Raw genomic sequence first — 18,502 nt, forward strand, 5'->3', positions numbered from 1 at the left:
GAATGATCTCCAGAAAACTAGGTTCCCATATCTTATGTCGCTCCAGGCCAGGGCATTCGGCCTGACTGCATAGAAACTTAGCTGGAGCTTACAAAAAAAATCTATAGTAAGGATGTTGTTCAAAACCTACACAACATTTGAGTGTGGAGAAACAGCATTGCGGCGGCCCGTTGCATCTTACCCATTTCACATATCCACTTTCGCGTACTGGCCACCATACAGTATATCTTATCTTCCATTGGTTGGTTTTGAAGTTTACTATACAAAACTCAGCTGAGCTATTGACATCCGATGAGAGAACCTGTGGTTGGTTGGTTGCGGTGCTGTCCGCCGGAGAAACCGGCCTAAGTAGTCCCATTTCCATGCATCAATTATTTATTGTCTTAATTTTTGCGTATTTTAGTTTAGTCCATATGACGTTTGATGTCATTTATGGAGCGTTTTGATGTCGCCCTTAAATCGGACAGCATACAACTTTCTAAAGTACGGGACCTAATATTCGCTAGGGCTGGTCACTGGCAGAGATAATGGGTGACGGAAGCCCCACCTTAAGATTCCTATTTCTAAAGTAAGGAAATGAAATGTGGTATTTTATAACGTCTATTTACCAGCCTTTCTTCTTCTCAGAAGTTACTTCACGAAGTCCACCAGAGGCCACATTACTAGGGTGGTTTGTTAACGGCCTGCGGATATTCGTCTATAATGAAGACCTCACTTGTAATACATTTATTTGTAGTAATATCATGCGGTATTAGTGTGAAGAACTAGAGGGGTAAATTGGGTAAACAATATTTCTATCGTGTAGGCCCAGAAGCGTCTGTATGAAATTGAGCCGAGAATGCGTGACAGGCTTCAAATTATTTGATACGGAGGCATTTTTACGGAGTTCAGCAGATTATCACAGAGCCTTTCAATTACTGACGGCATCGAACGAAAGAATATCACCTAATTTTTGTAGTTCAGAGAGATATATGTTAAAATGTCTCAGATATTTAAAGGGGTGGACAAATTGTATAGCATATTTTACTACATTGGGGCTGGTTCGATGTTCTAGTAACCTGTAGTTTTCCATTGAGTTGTAACTCCGAAAACACTCTGCGAAGGTTCAGGGGACTGCTACTTTGCCGGATATGATTGCGGTACGCTTCAGTACTAGCACCCATTGCTACCAACCGGACTGGCTCTGCAAAGATATTTATCGACCCCTTTGACCATCGCTCCTGCAATTTTCTGTGTTCTCCCACGATAGGCATGTCTTACCGCGGGTATGTTTGACAGCTGTTATTTTCGCCGTGAGGTTGCACCCATATGTGTGGTGACTTTTGGGTGCCATCTACACATTCATTTTGTTTTTTTGATATTTGACAGGCGTGGTAATTGATGCATATTTGCGTGATCAAAAAAAAAATCCTATTAAATTTGATTCATCTACGAACTAGTTTCGGCGTTGTTCCATCTCCATCCACATTTTTTGTTCTCGCTGGCACTGAAATTGCAAACAAGTGGTAAAACGGGCATATATAAGAACGGTTTTCCGCATTCGTCCTTATCAAATATAGTTTGAATGCAAACCAATTTCGGCGATGCGCCATCTTCAGTACCATTTTTCATTCTCACTGGCACCGAAATGACAATTAAAATCTAAAACTGATATACATTAGATCGAGTTCTTTCATCTTTTGCGAAATTTGGTGTGGATACAAAACAATTTCGGCGTTGCGCCGTCTTCAGTGACATTTTTAGTGCCTAAATTCTATGCGCTACGGGAATTGACATCAATGATCACTCACAATTTAACAAAACGTTCAAAACGTCAAAATGTACATGCTTGGGACCGAAGCATTAAATACACTTACTGTCTCGAACGCGATTGAGCTTTTAGTACCGTTTCCATCTCTAATTCTAGTAGATATTTATATGCGCCATAATTATGACATCCTAAATTAGATATTCACATACTCTTACATATAAAATAGCAACAACTTAAACATGATAATGTCATGTTAGCGCATATTCAAGTATGAGTACTTGTGATATATGAATATGCGAATGTGGCCAAGAAGCTCTTTCAAATGAAGGAAAAGAATAAATATAATAATGTATACAATTTTATCTAAGAATATGATGTGAATGCACTGACATGTAAAATTTTACAATTCAAATGTCAAAAAGTCAAAAACATATACACAAACAAAGGTGTGGGTGTTTCGCGAAGATGATGAGGAACATAGGCAAGACGGCGTGGGCGTCATTATCACTATGCCTTGGCTTGGCTTATGTTCCTTCTGCTCCGATGTGTGTGTGTGGGTGTGTGTTTATGCGCCATGTATGAGTTTGACAATTTCTTAATATTTCGTTTTTTTTTTTGTTTATCTTGAGCAATTAAATATTTTTCATTACACACATAGTTTAACCATTTACAGTTGAGTTCATCGCATACTTTTATGCGCAATCCTTCTGCTGCTCATCGTATCAATTCTTTTGTTTCGCTCACTTTGCGCTAATTCCTATGTGGGGGATTTTCATTTCGTTAATCGGCGATTTGGAAATATCAACATAATGAAGCAATTTGTAGTGAGTTTGACATATAGCCTTCACTAAAGTATATTTTAAGGCGCAAAAAGATATGTAACAGTTTCTCTGAACTATGCAATAACTTATTCACTGTACCTTGTACGTTCTAGGTCTTTTTTCTTTGCTGCTCCTACTAACCTGAGCCAGTCTAGCCGCTAATGTCGCCAACTTTTCGCCAAATCCGCTAGACCCTAGCCTTTTTGTCTAGATTACATGTTCCTCATAGCTAGAAGCAAAGCTTTACTTGAATATTTCGTAAAAGCATATTAACTCGTGAACGCTTGCGTCTAAAATCACACCGCAGTAGTGCGGGAAGTCGCTTAAGATCATGTGCAATCCCTACGAAGTTATACATAATATCTCTAAAGAGAGGGGACTTAATGACTCACGATGGGCATATTAACTGGCCACTGCCTTCTAGCGTCAATAACAGCAGGAGGTTCAGCTACAGCTGGTCGTGTCCTGCGCTCGCCTGGTCAAGGCTCCAGCTACTAGCGGCGGCAGAGTTGTCAGATCCCGAGGCAGCTATTAAGGTGGGTCCTATAATACTTCAAGCATTAGGAAAACAACGACGCATTTCATAACGTGAGTTCTGGGGCTTTTCCGTTTCGTAGTCAAACAAATTCTGGTAACACTGTGGACACTTTCAAAGTATGTGCGGTCTTCATTCACAACATAACCTAACTTAACTCTGATCTTGGCCTTTGACCGTCTAGTGCTGCAGTGATCATTAATGCTTTAATAACCAGCACAGAAAAAGCACGTTCCGAAACGTAATATGAGAGCGTGAACTGACAGGGAAGTGCCACACATTTCAAGGAAACGGCCAGCGAATCGAATTGAGGTTTCGAATTGAGGCAAATGAGCTCACACAAACCCCCAAAAAACAGGGAAGTAGAATTTATGTTTTAAGATTGAATATACACACACACTCCTCCTGCCGTAGCAGGAGAATGATAGCGCGATAGAACGGCGTATTTGCTTATAGGCATATGACGGACGGAGCTGCTGAGTGTGGATCGAGTCGGAGATGCCTTCTACGGTGGGGTGATCATTATGCTGCAAAATTTTAGCGACATCAAACAACAGCGGACACAACAGATTGACCAAGGGTAGTAGCAGAGAACGGATGGTACCGACACAGGCCACTTTTCAGCGTTCGTACGGAGGTATGGTTCCATTGCGACTAGAGATCAGCAGAGCAGTTAACACCATAAGCAGCGGAAGGGCGGAGAGCGTACTAGTAGCAGCAACATAGTGCTACGGATGAACTATGTCGAAAAATAGACGCCATTCAAGATTCTGATCTGCAGCTACACTCAGATTTAATAGCTGAGGCGCGATGATAATAGAACGGTTTATTTGATTGATTAGGATGCTAGCTCTCCCGGTAGACACCGTCACCTTCATAATTGCTCGCTACAAGATCCGAAGAAAGGCGTATATGTACTGGCAGGGCCTTGGTGGGGCGAGGAGAAGTGCGCCTGAAGGATATAGCGATAATCTATTGTCCCACTGCCAGAGTTGAGCTGAAGGGATCGCAATTAAAGAGCGAACTACGCTGGCAACACTTTCACTCAGCGTTATAGCAGGGTTCTACCGTGCGTCAAAGGCATCCTCTTCCGACTTGGCTACTGCTACACATTTGGAAACAACTAATGCAGAAGATTTTGAAGTGACTGCAAAGCGAACGGCTTATCTCTGGCTTCAATTGGTTGTTTTATCACAGCTCCCAATTCGTCAGATTGTATATGCTCGTTGGTGCAGTTTATCGTGGTATAGTTTTAGGCGCAGTTTTGGCAAGTGCTACAGTGGGGGACTCCGTTACAAGTTCCCTGAAGATGCGCTTCAGGTTGGGTTGCAACAGTCTAACCTCGCTGCAGTATACCACAAAAATGTTTAGGCAATCTTACATATCAGGGGCATTCCGGTCACTTTATTAAACAGACAATTTCTGAGTCGCAAGTATGCTTCAATGGGATAGCATTCACTTTGCCCAAATTCATCTAGGCGTCTAGCATAAGAATAGTATCTAATCTTATATGAAAATAGATATACTTTTTTGCGCCTGTTAATCAAAAATAATATCCACTCTTTACAGAATTTCATTCCATCGGTGCTACAAAGTTTCCAAGTAGAAGGGTTTGACGCCTCCAACGAAGGTTCGCCCATCGCTTTGGCTGGCTCCAGAGGTATCACTGTACTCGAATTGCCGCGTCGTTGGGGAAAAGATGGGCTCTACATGGAAGGAAAAGAAAAAATTACTTGCCGGTAAGTTTCAAGAAAAAAATACTAAGTACAATGAAAACAAAATAAATCAAAATAGAATTAAATTTGTAAGTGCAAACAAATTTGTAATGCAAATGCGTGACAGCAATTAAAGTGGCGCATCCATAGTTGTACAAGTCACATCATAAGTACACCTGAAGGAATGCCGCGTATTAAAATGACATTAAAGGTCGCACCGAACATGTGTCATCAAAGGGGCTGAAGAAACGAAAAAAGATTTAAAATAAATATTGTCATAATTCAAGATTAAAATTAAAATTACCTTTTAGAGACTTACGCCAACAAATGAATGGCACCAACGGGCTCTAGAAGAATTGGAGCGGAAGCTAGACAAGAAATCCAAATGTAAGCGAAAAGTTGTAGCGAGCGCAATTTGTGGAAGGGAGAGAAAGAAAACCCCCAAAAGTAAATGATAAACTGCATTAAGAGCGCAACGCAACATTTTGTGCAATGCAAAAGTTTTTAGCGCAAAACAAGAAACAAAAAGTGGCAAGCGAACTTTATGCCATCGGCCGATACACCTTCACCTGTCGAGTGTGTCGTGTCTCTTAATGCCAACTTGTGTCGCTTCTTCCGGCTGCCACAAAATCACTGTTGAACGCTGTATCACTGCAGCCGGCGGCCTTAAATTTGCAAATACTAAGCTTAGCTGCCGAAAAGCCATTATTATAATTTTAAAAACCTAAAAAAAATATACGGGAACGAAAATAAGTATATGCAACGCCAAAAAGTATGCAACGCTAAGATGTGTTTAATACGTATATAAATGCGTAGACAGACGACAGACAACGATGCTAATCGCGCTTAACTAAGCTCTTCAACCAATTCAAATGCGGCACTGAGATAGTAATAGAATTGTTTGAGCTAATGCACTGCAACCAGTCTATTGTGTCCTCTTCTCTGCACAGTAGCTCGTCCAAGCCGAGCACCCTCAGAAAATCGAGTATGCTACTTGGTTACATGGAGTGTATGTGTTTACCTTCGAGCTTAAATTAGCCGAATGTTTTTAGTCTCTTCGCAATGGCATCACAGCCGAGAAGAATGTGCTGCACAGTCTCATGTGTGCTGTCACAAAACCGACAGATGCCCAGCTTGTGCATGTGACTTTTGAACCCGCAGTGTGCTTAAATTATCCCTGTTAGCATTCTCAATTTACTTTTAGAGCAAGTTTATAGTAGCTCTGTCTCGCTTGTTGTTGCATCGCTATAGCAATATCTTTGGCCGTCGCAAGCCTCCGGTTTCGTTTCAGTGTTGGACACTGATGGAGGATGAGTTAGAGACTTGCTCGTAAGATTTGCTGAACTAAAATAATCCACCGAGATATCAAGGCATCTGAATAAGGTGGCAACTGTAGATCGCTAGCCAATTGCAGTCTGCTCCTTGAAAGGTGAGTCTCGGGCCAGTTAAGCAAGCGCTGGGTCGACGCCGCTACCTCTTGCGCGGTATCGAAATTCCTATGGCCGTAAGTTCATAACAAACGCTCAGCGACATTACTAGGGTTTGCATGCTGCGCGTCCCTAATATGGTCGCCTAGCCTTAAAGAAACACACTGGAGAAAACTGCAATTGCAATATAACTGCAAGTTTCCTCGGACTCCCGTTAGAGGATATTGATGACAATTAGTGAGTGGTAGCACTTATTGGATTGGACGAAGCACTGCTCCAACAACTAGGGTTTAATAACGCTCATCTCAAAATGGTGGTTGAAGCGTTGGTGGAGAACTGCTCTATAGGAATCCATGCAGTGCGGCTACGTATTCTAGAAAATCCTTACTGTGTTAGTTGTTAGTAGTTAGTGTTCACACCAATCACCAAGCGAGAATTTTCGAACATCTTGCCTTGCAAGTTAACTATTAACTTAATGCTCCACTATTTAATGTAGATTAAGAACATGTCTGTCTAGGCTATAAGACTGCGTGTCTGCTGCGTTCACTCACTAGACTAGAGCGTGCGCGCCTTTGCCAAGCGTTTACAGTGTAAAATCTGCCACGTTAAGCACATCTGTATTTTATTACTTTTAATTTGCCATTAATAAAGCATTTTTTAAGGTGTTTGTGCTTCTTTCTTCCCCACTGCTTATTACTTACTTTTTTCTATGTTGTTGTTGCACTTCATTACTCAAATATATCTTTTTTAAGTTTGTCTTTATTAAGCGATTTATTTCGATGGCTATCGTCTCTATCCATTTAGTATCTGATCGTTTTTATGTGCCTAATACCACACTCTGTATGTGTGTTTAGTACGCCTAATAATATGCAATTAAATGGTTTTAAATATTGCTCACTTAGCAAGTGCTACGGCTAATAAGTCAATAATATTGTCAGTTTTATGATGGCAATTTGTTTAAGGATAATGTAATTGAGTTTCTAGGAGCGTGTCTGAAATGAGGTAGTGTGTATGGCGTGAGGTGATGTGGTAATATATTTTTAGGCGCTTTAGAATTTTAAATATATCTTTTTAACATATTACTTATGTTGAAAGCCATCTGATCTAGCTTTTGGTGAGTTCCTTAAACATAGCTCTAATTGATATCTCACCTCTCGTTCAACTTCTTTCCTTCATCTTTCGGGGATCTGCTTAGGCCAATGATGCGGTATTACGAACCCTCTGGCATAACGAACTCTCTCCGAGCAGTGTTAAATAATTACTCTAATGAAACTCAAACTCCCTGACATAACTTCATATCATGGTTGGTTGGTTGGAGTGGCGAGTCCCAATTGACTCCAATTAGCGCCCATCGCCGTTTTGATACCACAACTCGTGAGTTAACCAATAAAAGGATGTCGTAAGAAGACTGATAAGAATTTTCAAGCACCTCAAGGGAAACCCGCCTCCGCCCCCCCCCCCCCCCCCCCTCCCTATATCCATCCCGTGGAGTTTATAAATTTGAGAAGCTCTCCCGGCCTAACATCCTTGAGTTCTGGGAAGCTTCGAAAAAGGGCTTTCAAGAAACTTTTTTCTGCTTCAACAGTGTGCTGGGCATTCGCACAACCGTTTCCTCCTCCTCCGGATGATTGCAGCTGCGACAGGAGGTATTGTGTTCCAGTCCCATCCGTGCCGCATGTACCGCAATTGCCCAAAGCCCCGTGAGCACCGCAACTACTCTGGATATATCTCTTCTGTTCATCTTAAGAACATCTATAGATCGTTTTTCGTTATATAATGGCCACATGCTCTTGGAAACTCTACAGGACCGCAACCGCTTCCACCTATTGTTGGCCTCGTTCAACCATAGCTGGGAGATGCGACCCTTGATGAGTCCCAGTGGTGCAAGGACCTCCTTCATTCCTGAGACATCAAGAGCCGCTCCACGCCGTGCCAGCTCATCCGCCATCTCGTTACCCTGTATGCTTCGATGCCCCGGCACCCATATCAGAGTAACGATCTGCCGGCTTGCCAGAATCATGGCGCTCTCCCTATACTGCCCAACCAGGTTTGATGTTATCGTCGCTGACCCGAGGGCCCCAAGAGCCGCCTGCCTGTCGGAGAAAATTGTTTCCCTGTTACCGTTACTATTGATATCCAATAACGTTTTACACGCCTCTTGGATAGCGAAAATCTCAGCTTCAAACACGCTTGCGGTATCGGGAAGCCGCATACATAAAGTCGTGGGCGGGACAGTCGCAAATACTCCCGCTCCCACTCTGCAAGCCATTTTAGATCCGCCCGTGAAAACCGAGATGTCGAATCTCTGAGTGATCCCTCATCTTTCCAATCTTTCCTTGTGGGACTGGACTTAGATTTAAAACACCAAGGAATTATATTTAAATTACTTTAAAATTGATTAAGTTCGGAAAAACCTCTTTGGAGGTTGTTGTCCCTTTCAAGTGAAGACGATACATTTTAAGGATCTCCTTTGCATTCGTAGTGTTCCTTCTGAGTTGAGAGAGCTGTTATATCAACGTAACTTGGCTTATGACATATTAAAACATTCCATGCTATACAAAGCGGTTTTAAAATCGAGGCTCTTCCCACACTTCAATAGGTCAATGAAAGTCGAATCGATATCATACACTGCTCCCTTATCAGCTTGGCTCTCATTAAGTGTCTTAGAAAACCCCCAACGATCATGTTCAGCTTTTACAACTTTAGATTAACTAAATTACTCCTTATCATTGAAAAGAGGGGATTGTGGCGTCATGATGTGTATTTTGACTGGATACGGCCTTCTTGTTTCACACGCTTTTAAATTAGGCCATGCCGTCGATAACAGATGTAGAAAGGGCGGGTTAGAGAAGGAAACGAGCGGGCACTTTTTTTGCTTGCGTACCGCGCTCGCAAGGCTAAGATTCTAGCTATTTGGAGTGGCACAGCTATAAGATATAGAGGCAGCAAGTAGCATAAGTCCAGAAAGCTTATGTTATTTGCCAAGAGGACGGAGTTTTTATAGCATAGGTCCTGGTTTCTGATGGGCTTTTTCAGTTTGGTCGTTAAGGAAGCAGGTAACACTTTGGACTTATTCAGTCGATGTAAGGTTCTTACGAACCAGCCAGTCCAACCAAACCTAACCTCCATGACATAAACGTTTAGATCCGGAAAAACAACATTTGATCCGATGGTGTAACGACAGACAATACAAAGAGTCGGTCATTTCCTGCCGAGTAAATATCGCTATTAGATTCCTGTTAGCACCAATTACAGAGGTAGAGCGTAATCTTCTTGGGGAAACGTGAATAACTCTGGTAAAACTACAATCTTGGCACTGTGATAGCTTAAACTCTGCACGACGGCGGGTATACCATCCCTTCCAAATAAAGTTTTAATTTCGCAAAAGCCACACTAATCACTATTCTATGCAAATATCAACTGAAAATCGCAGTAAAAATAAGTTTGAACTTTAAAAGTTCGCTGAACGAGAATTGTACGTTGGCGGAATTCGTTGAGTTCCTTTGTAAGCAGAAATTGTTGTTGTAGCATAAATAAAAAATGATGCACGCAGAAGGTAATAAACTTTTACTACAAAAAAAGTTAAACATTTGTTAGATGATTTTTTTCACAAAACTTTGCTAGTCCACGTAGTGGTAAACGGAAGGTTGAAAAGCCTACGTGGGGTTTAACGTACATAAATAATTTTGGTTACAAAACTAACTTCAAAATATATTATTTGTAAAATTAGCAAGTCATTAAGCCGACTGTGGTTTACTAAGCTTTTGTCTCCATAAAAAGCTCCTTTAGCCCGATTTTCTCTGCGCGCGAATTATTTAAAATCAAGCGACGCAATGAATTCCGTTCGCGTAACTCGGAAAGTAGGAAGCAACGCTTGAGTATTTCTATTGATTTGTTCTTGATTGTCATGTCCTGTGTGCAGTTGAATTGGTTGGCCGCTTTCGTGGCAATTTGCGCTTCGTGGTGCGTCTAAAACCAAACGTAAGGACGGAGGAAGCTTTCAACGTTAGTTGCGCGTATTCTTTGTCAGGCATTAAGACAGGAAATCAGCGAAAAAATACAAAACTATGAACAATCGAAAATGAAAATTTGTTGTTTTTCAACAAACGGTTTACAATTTTAATGATACAAAGTAAGCACTGTCTTGCACCGTTGCGCTGCCCTTTGTTGCTTTAGTAGGGATCTCACCAAATGTGGTTTAGAAACAAACAGCAGGTTTTGACGTTGTGCCATCTTCAGTATCATTCTTCGGTGTGATTTCATTGTAATCATCAAATCACAAATGAATATATTGAATCATATCGCGTCGTACGTATGGGTGTCATATTAGAGAATGATATCATATCATCAATTGACATCACATTCAGACTACTTTATCACATCTTAAGAAAATTGTTTGATTATAAGATTGTAAATATGTAAATTGGTTCTAGTTCTACAACTTGTACTTTGTTGGACTTAAATTTATAAGAGCTACTAATGAAGAGTTCGGCATTTTCGTAAAAATTTCTCAAATTTCGATTTTTTGTTAAAACGTTTTTCAGATTGGTTTGCATAGTTATAAAACTCATAGAAATTTGTTCTTTCTTGAAGCATCGCAAATAAAAGAGGAAGAATTTAGTTGATTAAAATTGCCACTGTTTCCATCATATTAGCAAATGATATCATGGGATTTGACATCACATCCAGACAGCGGTGACTGAAATTTTTAAGATGGCTAATTTTTTTATGCAATACTTAATCGCATAAACTTATCAAAATGTTTAAGATATTGAAACATATCGCTCCGTACGTATGGCCATCATATTAGTAAATGACATCACAACCAGACTACCTTGTTGGGAATAGAAAGGAAAATCTTTGACTATTTCCCGAATTTTCGAATTTTTCGGGAAACGTTTTTCAGATCAGTTTACATAGTTTCAGTTACAAAAGTAATTGGAGTTTTTGAAACATCGAAAATAAAAGAAAAAGTTTGATAAAAACTTCCACTACTATTTTTCCATCATATAAGCAAATGATATCATGTCATATGACAACAGAATCCAGACTACTTAAGCACATCTTAAGAAAATAATTTGGATATAGCATTGCACATGAAATTGGTTTTATAGTTCGCATACTAATACCTTTGTGTGTATCTATGTTACATAGATACACACAAAACAAATGGCTTTTAAGTTTTTGTGTCATATTAGATAATCAAATGACGTCGTGTCAAAAGTTATACGTCACATATTACTAAAATACGCTGATGGTATAATTCAATAAGAAATCTGATCTAATTATCCGTAATATAAAATTAGGATCAATTCATATACTACTACAATTTGTTGTAGAGTATCAAATGCAATAACTTTTAAGCATATCATCATATGATATAATATCACATGATATCGCAGCGCATCATCAAGTATTAAGGTGATATTATATCAAGCAATGTTATATGAAATCACATCGCCTCGTAACTAAATATCATATTACGATCCATTTGTATCCTAACACAATCGTAACTATATTGATTTACGATATAATGATATAATGTCATATCATATGATATCGAAACAACGTATCAAATAATAAGGTGATCAAACTATGCCGTATGAAATCACATCACCTCGTAACTAAATGGATTCTAAAATAATACTGCTAATATAAGAAATAGCAAGTGTTAAACTTAACCACATCTTTATGATATAGAACATCTGTCCAAATAATATTAAAATGCATGAAATCATCAGCTGATAAAATAATAGATTACTGCTTATCAAATCGGATCCTAACTATTATATAACATCATAGTTGTGAATGGTATCATAATTCTTCATATCACATTCTGGTATCAAATGATATCATATATCCAAAAGCAGTATTTTACTTCTCTTAAGCTTTTACTTGCCATCACGTGTCACATCACATCAACTTAACGCTTAAAGAGGTGTTTATAAAGCAATCCCCATGACAATCTTGTTCAACTTTTTCTGGTTTGCATCAGCAATATTTACCAAAGAGCAATTTTCTACAATTTTCATTTCAATCTTTTTACGGAAATGCATATTAAAATGTGCAAATACATATGTGCAAGAATAAAATATACTCGACAAAGTATTTATGACTGTGACAAAGGGCAAACAAACCAAATTGAAACCTAACTGCTTTGAACAGCAAATTATTGTAATTGCAACCGGAAAATAGGTAGGAAAATGTCGCGTGAACAACACTTCAACAACCAACATAGCAAAAACAAAAAAGTTATGAATTAGAATTAAATATAAATAAATGTAGTATAGGCATGCATTTAAATGTTTACATACATATCAAACGAACATATGAAATTATTGTGTTGTGAAAGAACGACTCAAGAAAATTTACAGTGCCGGCAAGATAAGTAAGCACTACAAACGGTAAGGTATGTGCCATTGTATTAATATTATTTCCTGGTGAGTATTTAATCGAAATCTAAAATTCAGAAGTGGGATATGAATAATTAATAAATTTTTATAAGCTTTAACAAGTTTTAGGTTTATTTTTCCTTTTCTTGTGGTTCTTTTATCTCTTTTCAATGTTCAAGAACGATTATATCAATATATACATACATAGCGAAAGTTCGCAAGAATAAGAAGCTTCTGGCCTACTTTTCAGCCACTTATCATTAGCTTTTTTCGAAGTATTCATCTTCTTATATAACATTTTCCCAAGCTGCGTATTCAGCATATCCTCCGCATAGCTTCTCCGCATACCTTCTAATATTGAGTCGGTAATCGGGGTTCTGAACCTGCAGAAGGCACAGCGTATCTTACGACTTCATCATGCATGATATACATAGTTTGACTTTCAATATCGTGGTAATTTGGGCTCTATCCACCACGTAAATACGCCCGTGCCTTGCCTTTGGAGGCCTGAAACAACTTCCTTTAGCCACGCAAGCTCGCATTGTTATCGCACGTCATCATATTTTCGCCATTGTACCACCTGGCCGAATCAAAAGTTCGAGTGAGCTTACTTGGTTCTTCCTGCATCATCTTCAGCATTAAGCTAATAAGCTTCCTTTCTACAGACCTCTACCTTTCAATAGTCAACTGTCGAAAAGGTTGCCAACGATCAAGCAGCGCCACTGCTTCGCAATATCACTTATCCTTTCAGAAACAGTCAGAGTTCTAGTGTTACCTCCAGTTAGGCCCTCCAAGAAAGCCAGAGTTTTAGCGTTACCGGCCTTTGGCTTATCTTCTACTTCGACATCCGTGGTTGGCAACTCGCCTCTTTTCACGTCTTCTCTGACTTACTGCTTCCGAGGTAGTTACTACCTCGCTATGGGGGTCCATCTGTCATACAGCTTTACACCAATTCTTCCTCCTCGTACCGGTTGCAGTACCTAGGGTTTATCGCTTCAAAAATTTTGGACTGGTTTCTACCTACTACTACCGCCTCACGGACCCACTTAAGGTGCTCATTCTCGAGGTTTGTTGGGTCTATCAAGAAGCTCGTTGACTCTTCACTACTTTTGCTCCTCAAGTCCGACGCATCGCTTATAGCGCTTTTGTCTTCCAGTAGTCATTTCATATGTATATCGCGCTAAGTTTTGATTATTTGCTTCGTCAAAAGCAATAATTCCTGGACTTATACCACTACCTCTGCTAAATCCTAAATATAGAAAAAATGCAATATATTGTAAGCAATAATTTTACTTACGCACACTTCACCTACATTGTAGACATACTCGAAAAAGGATAAGGCTACATACCCCCACACGCAAAAACTTCATGCCATGAGAATAAGAACAATAGTCAAAATTGGAAGGTTTTGTACCCCTCTCTTCACACGCCGGTACTACTGCACAACTAAGCTCATGCGCACATCACTACATATGTTCTACATAAATAATTGCAAAAATAAAAGCGAGCAAAGAAAAATAAAATAAAAATTCACAAGCCAACTACATCACCAATGATGACTGAAAATTGCTCAGGTTAGGTTGCTTCAAGTACCAACACCCCCTGAGTATTTAGTATGGTATGCATTGTGGCAGCTGAAGGCAAAACTCCTTTAGAGCAAAATTTCGATTGTTTGATGGCAAGTTGAGAGCTTGTGTGAGTGTGGGGTGAAAAAAATGCTAAAATCTCAAGTGTTTAATTTTTCGCATAGGTGCAGCTACGCCCACATGCCCAACCTGGCACTGCACACTGCCCAGTTTCCTTTTCATTTATTTTTTTGCTACCTTTAAACTGTCGCCGTAAGCGGAAGTTGAATCAGATTGCTTTGCCTCTGTTTTAACTTCGCTCACCTGCTCCTGATGAGTTTTTTTTTAGGAAATCATATGGTTATATTTGCAATCAAGTCACTTTTTCTTCACATGTCAACAATAATTTTTTTTTCTCAGAATATTATTTTATGACAATAGTCATAGCAATCGCTATCGTCAGGTTGGTAAGCTGCACCTCGCTTAGTTAGTTGTATAAAGAGGGATGGAGCACCTCGCATATGCTTTGTTATTAATTTCAAATGAATCAAAAGGACGAATGGTTGGTAGCCAAAAAAAAAAAACGCGAACATTGCCGTCGTTATGCTTGGCTACAAGTCGATACTTAAAATAATTGAAGAAAAGTCAGAAGGCACACAGGAAACCAGAAAATTATGTTGATATAATTAAAATGGCATGGAATGTAATATCAACAATTTTAAACAAGTCATATGACTCTAGCAGTATTCTGCCAGAGCAAGCGACCTACTCTATTACATGTTCAGGCTGCGATTGAAATAATTTATAGAAAATCCCAATTTTCCGGTGTAGGTCTTTCACAGCATGTGTTTCACAGAGTTTCTAATCTGGACGAAATGAGGAAGAAACATAACTTTGCGTTGGTTCCACATTGCAATTGCAAAAATGGTTGGTGTAATGTGGGGAGACGTTGCAAGCGGGACTTACGTTATACGTAAGAGCTTAAACTATTGCAGCATTTAGGTCGAAGTTGAGCTAGACTGACGTACGTCTCCCTGGGAAGCTTACTTTTCTCTACAGCCAGTTTAGGGAATTTGCCTTTGAGCAATGAACCCCACGGAAATTATTGGCATAGTAATTTGAAGACTTTTTTTGATGTCTCTGGGGGCATTTGTGTGCTGGCTACAGGTTTACAAAACTTTGAAGATAAGTTACCCCTTTTACATCTTACTTTAGAAAGAGCGGGACACAGTTATAGTAGAAATAAAACTATTTTCATTTTGACTGCGCTCTAATATTTTACCAGGAGCTAAGGAGTCCCGTTTTCTTAACAAACTTTATGGATGCATAAGAGTCTCCGAAAAGCTGCACTAATTACACTTAACTGTAAGTTGAGGCCTTCCGCAGAGCCTTTGGTATAATTTCGTTCGGCGTTTCCGTGAATAATGTTAAAAAGGTTCTTCCAAGAAGTATTTGCGATTTTGTCACTGTTCCCAAAGTTTACGTTAGGTTCAACTGGTCGGGTAATAAAGACCCAACAAAGACTGAATGTGTCCCAAATCCCCAATTAGGTATGATAACTTTTGTCATAGAATAACTCCGTCCTAGCTTAATCGCTGCCTGGACATCTGGCAACTCTGCCGCCTCTAGCTAATGAAGCCTGTGCTCAACCGCTTCTTCTTTCATCTGCTGTTACTCACCCCAACTTATAAGCATGTGCGGCCAGAAGGCACTGTGCAGTTAGTATGCCAATCAAGAGCCTTAAGATATGAGCAATTTTGTGAGCCTAATGTCGTAGGATTTGCACATGACTTAGAAATTTTGTAGCCAGACGCTTCTGTCCACGTCTTTCTTGCTTCAGGAATCATATGCAACTTCTGTCTCCTTTTGATTTCTACCAGGCGTCCTGGGACTTCTACCGCCGATTCAACGTTTGTTGCACCTTCCTTTGCCAAATCATCGACCTTTTCATTGCCTTCTATCCTTTTATAACGGGGTATCCAGTATAGATGTATGGTCCGGCCTGAGCGATGTCTCTTCAACTCTTGTTTGTATTCTAAGACACTTTTTGATGAAGTGATGTGTGAGATTATTGCCTGTGTGGCAATGTATTGGCACGACTTTAGCTTAAACCAGCTGCCTTCAGAGTTTCTGCTACTTTCCTCATGGCTATAATTTCCGCCTAAAAGACGCTGCAGTTATTTTGCAGCTTGTAGAATCTACTTATTTCTGGATCGGCACAGTAAACAGCTGACCCGACCCTTTCCTTTGCTTTGGAACTATCGGTTTACACGCACATAAAATGTTCTGCCATTTCTGCACCCTGGGGCCAACCCTCCGGCTCAATTGTAGCCCCAGATTCTTTCGACGCTCAAACACGGGACCATATATTCCATTTTACTTTATTTAGTTTCAATATTTCTATAAAACTAGTGGGCCCAGCTTACAACTTTTATAGATTCATAAGAGTTTTCTAAAAATGCAAGCTGATTTCTATTTATTGCACTTATCTGTAAGATAAATATTCCACTAAATCCTTTTTATCCTTATATATTTGCGTTCGGAGTTTCCATGGACCAAGACGTTCTTTCAAGAATTATTGGGAATTAGTGACTTTGTTCCCAAAAAAATTTTGTGTTTTTAAGCAAGAAGATCTCTTGTCATCGGGTGTTGTAGACCTGGTTCCTGGCTTATCTCAATCAAATTCACTGTAGTGCTGGTGGGTAAACGTGGAACGGATTTAAATTAGATTGCATTAGAAGCTAGTTTATCGTGTCCCATGGTTCGATGCCTTAGTATCCTTCCTTTGCTTCTTGGATTTGGAGGTCTGGTAAGCAAATTTTTAAGAAGAACTCTAGGCTATCGAAAAAATAATGCTGGACAAGACTTACCAGTACTACTGTGTCTGGTAGGAATCATAGGGGAATCGATTAGTATGCCCCAATTCCCGCTTCCAATCATACTTGGAAAAACACGCATGGCTATAAAACTTGCAATCAAACCATCGTTATTCTTTTTGTAGCTACAAGAAGACTCCTCACACGTTTTGGGGAGTTTAACTGATATTGATGGTCCTTCCCTGGATATTTATCCGGCACGTTGCGGAAAAAGCACCATAAACGTACTAGCCCGACTATCGCGGGAACTATTTTATATAACCAGATTGAACCTTCTAGATCATCCCATTCCTCCTTCTGTGAGGAATTCGGTACCGCCACAGTCTCGCCTTGTAATTGAACAAAGTTTGCCAGGGGTAGGTCAGTTTGACAATTGGATTCATTCTTATACACACCATACACAGTTGAAACCGAGGGTAGCTGATAGACAGCATTTTAGTGACGTTCATAAAATATCACTTCACTCAATGAACGAAAATATTTGATTTTTACTAAACAGTTAGAACAAAAATGCAAGCAATGCCAAATAAATCACATCAAATGAAAACTCACGAATCAAAGAAGTAAAATCTTAACGCTTGAAATATGCGCCTTCTTCAGTGAAATATTCAACAAGATTTACAACAAATTAATTTAATTAAAAGTGTGGTTTGGAGTTAAAACACCTACCGGCCACAATACTTAATAGTACAAGAACAAAAAAAGTCACCTCCAGGCGAAGGTAGCAGCCAACGTAATTCCTTGGCGCGCTCCAAAAATGTTCTGTCAACTGTCAAATGGCAACGCAGCGCGTAACGGTAACTTTTCGACCACATGTAAGCTACTGTAGAACAGTGCTGCACTCAAGAGCTTCGGAAAACTATTCGGCGTTCATCTGTATGACGTACGAGCGCAGCGACAGAAATTTAGTAAAGCAAGCAATCAATCAGTTTTAGCTTGCACTTTAGAGCTGGATTCGATTCGATTTTTTTAAGAACCGATTATTTCGATTCGATTCTAGAAAAAAATCGATTTAATCGATTAAATCGAACCAAACAAAGTTTATTTAAATTTTGCTTATTCTTTGTAACTGTATACTTGCTTACGTACTTAACCATTTACACGATTTTTCCCGACAAATAAAGCTGGACAGTTTCTCTATCGTTTCGTTGCCTGCCGACAAACTTGGAAGCATCAAGGAATTCCACATGGGTTTTCACTTGATCCTTTCATCGGAGTGAGATAATTAGTAAATTCTTTACCGAAATGTCATACTTTTTGCGCTTTTTTGAATCTTTTATTTCAAAATGTAGGGAAACCAACCGTGGGAACATTAACCAATACACTTTCTACTTTAATACTTAGTAGCTTATGCCCGTGGGTTTTACCCCACGTTTCTATAAAAATATGCGTTGGTAAGATTGACTTCTGCTACCGCTAAT

At 39.5% G+C, this 18,502-nt stretch overlaps 1 pseudogene; it reads left to right on the top strand.

The window, feature by feature from the left end:
* Positions 1-18,502, top strand: part of LOC137235653 (nuclear pore complex protein Nup88-like) — a 185,091-nt pseudogene that overhangs the window by 78,394 nt on the left and 88,195 nt on the right.

This window comes from Eurosta solidaginis, unplaced genomic scaffold, assembly GCF_040869045.1.
Source record: "Eurosta solidaginis isolate ZX-2024a unplaced genomic scaffold, ASM4086904v1 ctg00001039.1, whole genome shotgun sequence".
Taxonomy (NCBI): domain Eukaryota; kingdom Metazoa; phylum Arthropoda; class Insecta; order Diptera; family Tephritidae; genus Eurosta; species Eurosta solidaginis.